The following is a 10894-nucleotide window of genomic DNA, read 5'->3' as shown; positions in this document are numbered from 1 at the left end:
GCAGCTCGAGCCCGCGCCTCCTCCTCACTTCCTAAAATATGCAACCTGCGTGATAGCTCCGCCCACGCGTGCACGTCACCGTTACCGGAGCAACCTGACACCGGCTCCAGCTGGCTCCGCCTCCGTATCTAACCCCTCCCCGTCGGGCCCGGACCGAGCTAGTGGCTGCCAGCCCGGGGCTCCCGGCAGGAGGACGCCGGAGCCCGGGACGCGCGTGTCCGGGTCTCGCGAGGGCTGCAGTGCGCGCCCGCCTGCAGGACACAGGAGACTTGAGTGAGCAGCCTGCGGAGTAAAGCGCAGAAGGTCCGCAGTGGGTGCGGCGCAGGAGAACTGGGCTAGACCACGCACTCAGCTTAGCTTTTCTAGGGCGTTAGGGATCTTAAGGGGCCCGGGTGGAACTGCATCAGCATGACTCCGAGGGACTCCTTTCTGCGTAATGCAGGCCCTCATCCATCTGCTGATGCCCTCCCCAGGCTCTTGGTGAATCTTCCCTTTGCTTCTTTCATCTTGGGGTCCTCTTACTACTTCTCCGCCTCGGCTAGAGAAATGCTTTCGAACACATACACACACCCCACAGGCACACACGCACACGCGCGTGCACGCCGCATACACTTCCCTCCCTTCAAGACCCCCAAAATGACTATCCAGAAATACGGCCAGTAAGGAAATTCATTCACAGCGCCGTGTGAATGAAACCTTGTGAAATGAGGAGCAGGATGGTAGCCTGCTTGTCCACGGGATTCTCCTTGTTAGGGTAGAGAAACCTGAAACCCAAAAGAACGCCCATCTTTAGTAAAAGAGGTGACTCAAAGGGAAGATGTCTTGAAGACCTGGCTCAGTACCTCCCACCAGCATAGCACCACCTCCTCCAGGGTATTCTTGGCTATCCAGAGGGGCACATCAGTGTCACTCCCATTCCATCCCTCTCAAGCCCCTAGCCGTTGCAGGGTGGGGCGTCTCTCTATAGTTTCAGGCTGCTTAGCAGACACTGCAATGGCGGAAGTTCAATATCTAAAAACCAAAGTACTGTTGTTGTTGTTGTTGTTACAATGTCAGGAAAGCATTTCAGAGGAGAAACTTGCTTTTCCAGCTCTGGGAACTCCTATGAGAAGCAAGGAAAACATTAACTGTTTAATGAACTAACCCTGTCAACTTCAAATGTCAATTCTTTGTAGGATGTGGGACTTGCAAAAGGGTGGAGGTAAGGGAAGGAGAGGCATTCAAACAGGAGCCACCATGTTATCAGTTATTCCACAGGACAATTCTTAGCACTTCTTAAAAGCAACTATTGCTTCCAGGATGATGCAGCTTTTTATCTCCCCTGGTGATCTACAGATGATCAGTTCAGGCCTCAGAGAGCAGAGGGACTGTAAGCAGAATTCAAAACCATGATTCTGGGGAAAGCGTCCCCAATCCAGGGCACAAGACGAGCCTTGTTAGTTCAACTGAAGGCCACAGAGTGTTAGTTACTTCCTATCCTGACCTGATTACTGCTTCTGTGCAGGAGGCTTTGCTTGCTGAAGATCTTAGTTTAAGATTAATTACCCAAAGGCCCTGATGGGAAAACTCAACAATGAAAATGTAGAAAGCCTCTGGGCTGTAGTAGCACACACCTTTAGTCCCAGCACTTGGGAAGCAGAGGCAGGTAGATCTCCATGAGTTCGAGGTCAGTCTAGTCTACAAAATTAGTTCCAGGACAGCCAGGACCATCACACAGAGAAATCCTGTCTCAAAAAAAAAAAAATGTAGAAAGCACAAGCCTGTGGTCTCCCTACTCATAGCATCCATTCATTCATAAGCCCTGATTGGTCAAGACATTGTTTCATCTCCAGACCTTTTACTTGGCAGCTGCAGTTCACTGAAGTCCTTTCAAGGGATACTGGATTTCTAGTTGTGTTCAAGGATGGAGAAAGGGCAAAATAAGTAAGGACTTCTAATTAAAACTCCATGTTTTGCTTTTGGTCTCACACAATAGTTTTTTTGTTGTTGTTGTTGGTTCTTTGTTTGTTTGTTTGTTTTTTAACCTGCCCTGGGGTTCTTGCATGTCTCCAAATGGGACAGTGGAAAATTAGGGGGACTTGACTGATGACTGAGGGAGCTTGACTTTGAAAATGGAAACTTCAACCATCTTTGAACTTCATACTTTGGTATCTGAAAATGGTCCCGACTTCCCATGGAAAAAGCGATGGGAAGACTGGTTGAGATGCAGAGCTGTGGATGTGGTACAGAACCAAGGGAAAGACAAAACATGGATAAGAGGGAAGTGTGGCAGTCTCAGGTGTAACAGACACATTTTCCAGGGACGAGGACTGAAGGTCTTTTCTTGAAAGGAATCCCACCCCCTTCTTAGGAGAGGTTTCTGAGTGAATCTTAAAGACATCAAAGACATATATGCTCCTTGTTTCTCAATGAAGAAACTGAGATTCAGGGAGTGAGTGATGACACAGAACCCCTCTACCCTGATACTGGCAGAACATTTGGATACCTTTTCCAGTTCCTAGTCCCAGTCTGGTACAGAGGACAACTGTGGGTGATGGGAGAAAGAGCCAGCCACCTAATACCTCTGCTCCCTGCTTCTTAATGTTTCAACTCTTTGAAGCTGCTAGCTTGGAGCATAGTTAAATGGATGGGATCCAACTCAGCATTACAGACCTCGGGTCTGCCAGTGTGGACGACTCCAGGAGGAGGTTCTGATCACAGCTAAGAAGGGCCGACCCAATCACTGTGAAGAGAGTCAGCAGATGTATGAAAAATATGATGCAAGTCAGTGTTCTGAGCCAAGAACATTAGCACTTAGAGTGAGCACTTGCGGAATTGAATAAACACAACGTTGCAATTAAGGACTTCAGAAGATGGCTCGGAGCCCGCAGCTAATTAGCATTTTCTATAGGAAGCAAATATTTGGGACATCAATGAGCTAGGAATTTAAGATGATGAGATTTTCCTTGGCCTCACTTGCCCTAGAGTTAGCATGTAAACAATTATAAGTGTCCCTCCTCATGCTGTGCCCGTTCCCAGACTCCACCAAGAACCCCTCGTCTTCCTTCAAGCCAACTGTGTTCATCACCTGAAAGGTTTTTTCCTGGGTAGTTTCTACCACTCCATGGAAAACCCATTTTCTCCTGTTTGACACCAGACATATGTTGCCTGCTTGTTTTTTAATTTTAAAAACGACACCTACATTGTCATTTAGGGGCAGGGCGTGCCACAGCATCTGTGAGGACAACTTGCAGAAGTTGGTTCTCTTTATTCACCTTGTGGTTCCCAAGGATCGAACTTAGGTTGTCAAGTCTCGCAGCAAGCACCTTTACCCACTGAGTCATTTTACCACCCCATTACTGCCTACTTTAAAAGCACAGTCCATGCGCATTGCTGGCCATCCCAATCAGCAGAGAACTCACTCCTTTAAGCTTTCCTCTCAAGTCCCATTTCCTACTCAGCTCTTAATTCCTTTTGAAAGCTCCATGGTGTATCCTTTGAAAGTTCTTTGATATGTCTTCACGTACTAATGGCTGGAGAAGACTTCAAGTTTTACCTCTGGGAATGTTGAAGGTTCAGCAGATAATTGGCGACAGTCATACATAATGTCAGCCACAACAGCGTCCCTCTAACTTACCACCCTTCTAATGAAACTGTCACTTAAGTCATTTGTTCTTATTAAGAGCAGCGTTTAAAAATTAAAACAGAAATAAAGGTCTTTTAGCTGTTTCTCGTGTGCTCTGCTTTGGTTCCTGAATTTACAAATCAGGGTTCTGCCTTCTAGCACTCCCCTCATCTCAACCCCAAACACTGTGAAACAGTGTAGTGTCCTTGCAGTTAAAAACTCAACAAAGAAAAACCAGATGGCAGCAGAGAAGGGGGCTGGGGCTTGCAAATACTCTGTTCCTAGAGTTAGTTCCATCTGCATCTAGGTGTATCTTCAGGCAGGCTTACTCAGCATGGGCAAGCCCTGAGTCAAGGAGAGCAGCATGGGTGGCTGCCATTTACTCCTGTCTGCCTTCAGGAGGGTAAAGCCATGCCCTGAGGAAACAAATGCCACCCCTGGGGCTGGATGGGTTTGTTATTCTTGGCCTGAAAACCTTCTATACAAAAACCATCAAAAGTGTTCCTTGGAGCCGGGCGTTGGTGGCGCACGCCTTTAATCCCAGCACTCGGGAGGCAGAGGCAGGCGGATCTCTGTGAGTTCGAGACCAGCCTGGACTACCAAGCGAGTTCCAGGACAGCCTCCAAAGCCACAGAGAAACCCTGTCTCGAAAAAAAAAAAAAAAAAAAAGTGTTCCTCGGAGGTTGGTTCCACTGAGATCACAGCTCTTCTAGACCACCATGCCAAAACGCTAGAGCTGTGTGTCAGGGAACACGCAAATTTTCTTAGGAAAGAGCTACCTTAAGAGGAGTGGCTACAAAGCCATCTCAAAGTGGTTTGATTCATTTATAAAAGTCTGGAAGCTTTTGTCACAGCCATAGACGTAACAGAAAGTAGGTCAGGCACGAAAATAGTAACCAGCTCAATTCCTTTCTAACAGCTTATGTTTAGCCAGGAGGCTGCCATTTTGGTGATGGATGACCTCCCACGTGTGAACTCTTCTGAGGAAGTCCCTAGGATGTGTTCCCTCTTTTACTTCCTCTCTCACAAAAAGCCTTGTCCAACCCATAACTCTGGTACTCTTGTATTAGTTAACAGAGATAAGGGCCAATTCATACAAAACACCAGCCCTCAAAGCAAAAGCAAAACACCAAACATCCCCAAAATAACTATTGGATCTTTAGGCTTGATCCAGAGCCCGACACAGTGCCTGGTGTTAATGTGTAAATACTAAAAGGAACTCTCCATCCTTGAAGACCTGACCATTGAGCATGAAAGAAATACATGCAAGGAGACATTAGTAACATGGTGGAAGGAACTAGATCACAGCATAGCATCACCAGGGCAGGGAAGAGGAAGCAGCCAGCTCTGCCCAGAGAATTGGGAAACATCCCTGACTGGACCTTGAGACACAGAGAGCAGTTCACTAAGTGTATTCAGAAGGATCAGGGAAACTCATGTCAAACACAGCAAGTGGGTAAAATCCTCAGAGTACAGACGTGGTTTGCTGGAGGATGGACATGGTTGGAGTCTTGGCCAAGAGGGAGAGTAGCACAGGTAGCTTGCAGAGCAGTGTGCAAACTGTTGAGGATTTAGAAGCTATCCAGGGGCTTGAGCTTTATCCTGTAGGCCACGGGGAGATGTGGCAGGATTTTGAGGAGGGCTGTGGCTTTGAAACGATTTCTTTGGCAGAAAAGAAAGCATGCTTGATTTACACAGCCACCCCTGCTTGTAGGTGCTTCCCTAATCCTGTTGAATTCAGACTCTCAAGACGTCTGTTTCTCCCTATACTTTTGTGATGGCTTACTCATTTTGTATTCTTTTTTTAAAGCACATACAGTATCTCCTAATATCCATTATCATCCACATTATCCACCCATCATTCTCCTAGCAGAACCTTCTAAGTTGTTGAGGAATGAAGAGAAAACAGACTGGAACGGAGGCATACTTTTCACAATCAGTTAATACAATCCTCTAGTCCCAAAAGACAGCTTGATTTGCTAGGAAGACTGGGCTTTTTTTTTCCTGGTTTCCTGATATGTGTTGTTAAGTGAAACTCCCAAATAGACTAAAGACTTTCTGTTGTTGTTGGCATCGTCAGAAGCCAGGGCTTAATGCAATTGCAGTGACTAAAGACAATTTAAGCCACCTGGCAACCAATCTCACAATAAAGTTTGGAATTATAGGAGCTGGAGAGAGGAAGAGTACAAATTAATGAATAATTTAGCTTCAATTGCCCAAAGAGCTCAAGTTATATTTGTTCCCTGTGGCAATGAGTCTTTGCTTTTTTCTTTCTTTCTAAGGTCCCTGCCAACTTGACATTTGATATTTGATTGCAGACATGCAGGTAGTGGTGGACACAATGATGATGGTGACAGTAATGCAGTGGTACAGATGTTGATGATAGAATTAAAGATGATGGTGGAGATAATGGTGGTGATGGTGGTGGATGGTGGTGATGGGAATGCTGACTGCGTGACAGAGATGCTGGTGATGCTGACAGATGCTGATGGCAGTGGTGAAGATGCTGATGGTGACAGTGGTGGAGGTGATAGACCCCAACTGTTGATCAAAACAGTACCCCAACCATAAACTTTCCCTATACAATAATAGGGTTTTATTATATTATATTATATATGATTATGACTTATTAGCTATATCATTGCATGGCTATAAGGACTTAAACACGTTGACACAATACACGTGAAGCACTCCTGTATTGCCACACTAGTAACAAATCCAAAAGTATAAAGAATTAGCTTGATTCCAAACACTTACTCAGCCTGGGAGACGTAAGCACCCGAGAAGGATGAAGATTCGCAGACACGGAAGTGAAAGAGGAGACAGTGAGAGCAGAATCTACTTCTCCTTTCCGTCTCTCCCCCCATCTCCTATTATTAGTTTATTTATTTCACTTTTATTTCTTTTTCTCTGAGACAGGGGTTCTCTTTGGAAATCCGCCTGCCTCTGCCTTACTTGGCTTATTTATTTATCTATTATTAGTTCATTTATTTCACTTTTATTTCTTTCTCCCCCCATCTCCATCTCTCATCCAACAATCTAGCTACTGACACTAGGCCAAGTCAGGGAGCAGAGGTCACCCAACACCCTGCCTATCCGAATAGCTTGTTATTACCAAACCTATTAAGGACCAAGGGAATAAGGTCACCAAAATGTCACAGCTGCAGTCCCAATAAGAGATTTTTACCTTCAGAGGGAGAGGCCTGAAAACCCAGGGTCCTCACTACAGGGGCTAATGCCAAAACAGCCTTAGGGGGAAAATATTATCACATTGTCTCCAAATGCAATTTAAAACCTTTTCTTATTTTTTCTTTTTCCAAGGAGGAGGAGGAGGAGAGAGAGGAAGAGGAGGAGGAGAAGAAGAAGGAGGAGGAGGAGGAGGAAGAGAAGAAGAAGAAGAAGAAGAAGAAGAAGAAGAAGAAGAAGAAGAAGAAGAAGAAGAAGAAGAAGAAGAAGAAGAAGAAGAAGAAGAAGAAGAAGAAGAAGAAGAAGAAGAAGAAGAAGAAGAAGAAGAAGAAGAAGAAGAAGAAGAAGAAGAAGTCATCTGCTAATAAAATCAATAATTAGCCGAGGAGAGTTTTTCTAGCCGCCCATGAGCAGGCTCATGAGGGAGCTGAGTTACAGGCCCGTCACTTCTGTTCCAGGAACCAGCAGCCATGCCATGCCAGGCAAGCATCGTGCTTGGGGCTGGAGCTGAAGGGAGCTGCTGCAGGCCAGGGACACACATCCCTCCTGTGGCTCTAATCTCATAAACCAGAAGTGCTCAAACTCAATATAGTCTCTTCCCCCTCTCATTTTTCATAATGGAAAAAGGGGGGCACTGTGAAAGTTTTGAATTAAGAAGCAGTTGCCATCTGGGTAATTGAATTCTACTTGCAGAAGGCCACCTGGTTCACATCCGCTGCTCTTGACAGGTATGGAAGTATGAGCATAGATCTTGCCTTGACTTCTAAACACAGGCTCGCTAGCATTCCATGAGCAACAGAGACCTTAACTTCTGATTAGTGACAGCCCTGTTATATCACGTTACCCCAGTGCACAGGAGATTTTCCTGGCTGCAGACATTGAGAATTACTGCACCAATGGCTGGACTAGCCTGTCCCTAGCCACATGCTGCCTTATAAAACAAAATCTGGAAAGCCAGGTCCCTTTGGCTTCCTGTTTGGACATCTATGTCAAAGAAACACGAGTGGCTTGAATCACCCGGCTCTCCTTGAGGAGTCAGGGAAGTTGAATGTTTGCAGTTCTTGGATAGTGGAGGAGGAGTGGGCAGCCCAGGGTAGGGGGTAGGAGGTGGGAGTATTGCCAAGCCCCTCCCACCCTCTGCTGTTTCCTGTGATGGCCATCCCTGTTCCCCAAAGGGAGATATGCTTCTAGACATGCACAGTATGTAGGGTTGCAGTCCTGACACCCCCTCCCCCAGTTCAGAACCACACACTTAGAAAACACAGGAATCAAAGCTAACTGTGTGACTTCCCAGCCAGGGCTGTCTGGGCCAAGAATATCTTGTATTTACATGACGTGACATTGCTGATGTCAAGAGGAAGGGTTAGTGAGGACAAGAAGAGCAAGGAACAGAACTGCTGGGAACTCAAATGGCCATGAGCAAGGCCTGTGTTTCAGCCTGTTTCCTCTATATCTGCATGTCTGTATGTCTGTAGCAGAGCTGGGTGCAACCAGGTGGCTCGCACAGGCAGCATCTGGTTCTTTGGGTGGGAGAGGGCCTTGCATTGGATGAAGCTCTTCTCACAGGCAGGTTGAATGTTTGTACAGGAGCTTATGGAGTAAGAGTCTCCACCAGGAGTAACTGTCTTTAGTGATGGGATGAGGCTGACAAGGGTATAAGGGTTTCCTTCCCCTGCTGCTGTCACAGAACTGATGCTTCCTTGCAAAGCAAGATCCCCAGCCTTTCCATTTCCAGCTACCATACGACTTCCTTCACTGTAGGCAACTAGAAAAGAATCAGCTTTGAGAACAGAAATGGGTTGCTTCTAAACAAAATGAGAAGAAAAAACATGCAATTAAAAAAACTCAATCCTTTAAAAATGGAATTTTCCATGATGGCCTGGATATTCTTATAGTTGATCTTAAAAGCCTAATTTCTCAAGAGATGTATCTACTGGTGTTGTGTGTGAGTTCAAGGCCAGCATGGGCTAAATAGCCAGACCCTATCTTAGAAATACAAAACAAAAAGGCAAGTCAGGTATGTTGGCATACACTTTTAATTCCAGCAGTAGGCAGATCTCTGAGCCTGAGGCCAGCCTGGTCTGTGCAAGTTCCAGGGGAGGCAGGGCTGTATAAAGAGACTATCTCAAAAAGATAAAATTTAGAACTCTCCTCGCCAGGCGGTGGTGGCACATGACATTGATCTCAGCACTCGGGAGACAGAGACAGGCAGATCTCTGTGAGTTTGAAGCCAGCTTGCTCTACAGAGTGAAAGCCAGGACAGGCTCCAAAGCTATAGAGGAACCCTGTCTCAAAACAAAACAAAACAAACAAAAAAGAACTCTCTCTCTCTCTCTCTCTCTCACACACACACACACACATTCATACAGAGCTATATTCTAATGCACACACACACACACTCGTACAGAGCTGTATCGTAATTCACATACATATGCACTCTATAAAGCATCTTTGTCTTTTCATCTTGATGTCAAGGTAAAATTAAGTTAAAAATACTTTGCAGGGTTTCTAGGGTTGGGAAATAAAATCATCAGGACCAGGGTGGTGCATGGCTTTAATCTTAGCTCTTGGGAGACCGAGGCAGGGAGAACTCTGTGTGAGGCCAGCCTGGTCTGCACACTCAGGAAGAGTCCTCTCAGCTTCTTTCCAGAGAAGCCAGCTTCAGGGCGGTGCCCCACACTGCTGAGCACCTGCCCAGTCCCACTTCAGAACCTTTTGCTCTCACAGAAGGAGCCAACAGGAGCCTCTTGAGGAGGACATTCAGGGCAGCAGCTGGTGTGAGAGGTGATGCAGAGCTGGATTAAGCTTGTCATATACATACTGGGGCTTGAGGGTGAGGAGTGGGTGTTAGTTAAGCCTAGCTGGGTCAATATCAACTCCCAGACGGCTTACTGATATTCCTGAAGCCTCGGATCTCCTTTCTGAATGCAATAAAGGGTCGCTTGCTTAAATTTAAAAGGATGTCTTAATATTACTTCATCCATTGTATCCTGTCCTCAAACCTTTACTCTGAGTATTCTTCTAGAGCAGTGGTTCTCAACCCTCCTTACACTGCGACCCTTCAATACAGTTACAGGGGAAATAACCATAAAGTTATTTCATTGCTACTTCACAACTGTAATTTTGCTACTGTTATGAGTATGTAAATATCTGATTGGTGACTCCAAAGGGGTCATGGCCCACAGATTGAGAAACACCTTTTTTAACTGTATCTTTCCTTTCTCTTGCCAAAGGGCCTGTATCAACCCTCTGTGTTCCAGCCACCGTGGCATTCATTAGCTTGACTTCTCCCTTGATGCAGAACAGCTACTTCCCTGGGATGGGATCGGCTAGGACTCAATCTTCCCATGCTAGAATCTGTGCATAATGCCCAGGAAAATCAAATCATATGCTTTGGAATACCGGAGTGCTAGGATATTGAGTTTAGGTCCAAATGCTGGACAAAGTATGAGGAGACTGGAGAAACAGTGGGTACCAGAACCCCAGGTACAAGGGCTGCTTTCTTAACAATGTAACTGCCCTGTTTCAACACATGTATCAGTTTGGGCATTTTTGTTTGATGTTTAAAGGATGATTTTCTCACCGTATCCCACCAACAATACAATACTATCATATCGTGCTAGTGCAAGAGGGCTACCCACACCCATAATGAACATCAGAGAACAAGTTTCTCCCAGGAACTTCTTTTGGGGGTCATTAAGACATTGGGGAAATGCAAAATCCCCAACAATACTTACTTCTTACCACAATACATTTCTGGAAACCACATGGAAAATCCTAAAACTGATCTTCCCCGTGGGATCTGTGTTATAATTGGATGCTGCATTCTTGGCCAAAGACTTGGCATCAGATAAATCACAGACACTAAATATGTCACAGAGACAAAGATTCACAGTTTAAACGGGTAGTTCTCAAACCCACTGAGTATCTGAATTGTCACAGGACATTGAGCAAGAAATACCGATGCCTAGGTTCCATCTGGAACCAACTGAAGCCAGATTTCCATGGGTGATCCAGGTAACCTTTCTTTTTTTCTTTTTTTTTCCTTTTAGAAGAATGTGTTTTTATTTATTAAGAACCAGGAACAAATAAAGGAAAGAGTGA

The sequence above is a fragment of the Mesocricetus auratus genome, unplaced genomic scaffold, assembly GCF_017639785.1.
Source record: "Mesocricetus auratus isolate SY011 unplaced genomic scaffold, BCM_Maur_2.0 Super-Scaffold_100009, whole genome shotgun sequence".
Taxonomy (NCBI): Eukaryota; Metazoa; Chordata; class Mammalia; order Rodentia; family Cricetidae; genus Mesocricetus; species Mesocricetus auratus.
The sequence above is the reverse complement of the archived record's forward strand: the minus strand, read 5'-3'. Positions refer to the sequence as shown.